The following is a 719-nucleotide window of genomic DNA, read 5'->3' on the forward strand; positions in this document are numbered from 1 at the left end:
TGAGTGTATTGCCATAATTGAAAATTTACAGTTAATTTGAAGAAATCAACTGAAAACAAGAAATACAGAGGCTTTATTTTGTGTAAACTTATGGAAAAGACTTTTACTAAGAAAACTATTTATCAATAGCATTTAAAAGTACACTGTAGCATTTAAAAGAGGACATGTATAAGCACTGATTGATAAAGTAAGAATAAATGACTTAACCAGCTGAACAGTTCATTTGAGGAGAAATGCCCTGCTAAAGAACTTCCATTTAATGCTACTGTGGAGCACCTTTTCAATAAATTTTATGTTTAATTCACATTTAAGTATTTCTTTTACTGTGGAAACAGTGCAAAGACATTCTCCTCAGGGCATCTATAATGAAACACCTACTTTTGCAAAACATTTACTTGTAATTTAGAATTATCTTCAAGTAGTTCAAGTTATTCCTTCTACTGTGAATTATTTTGTAACTGCAAATGACATCTACTTTGTTATACTAATACATCCAGCCTTAGAAGACTGCCCTCCAATTCCACACAACTTTCTCTGATTTTACACAATTTATACAGTATTTTAGTTTGGACGCTTACTTGAGGACAAGATTAATCACTTCTAAAGCAGATTCTAGAGGCATAACTTGATGAACAGGTATTTTGGTAAGAATGTCAATTCAAACAGGTATGACCCTCCTGATGCTTTTTCTCATGCTTGTGCCAGAATCTCATTTTTGC

This window comes from Heliangelus exortis, chromosome 1 (genome assembly GCF_036169615.1).
Source record: "Heliangelus exortis chromosome 1, bHelExo1.hap1, whole genome shotgun sequence".
NCBI lineage: Eukaryota > Metazoa > Chordata > Aves > Apodiformes > Trochilidae > Heliangelus > Heliangelus exortis.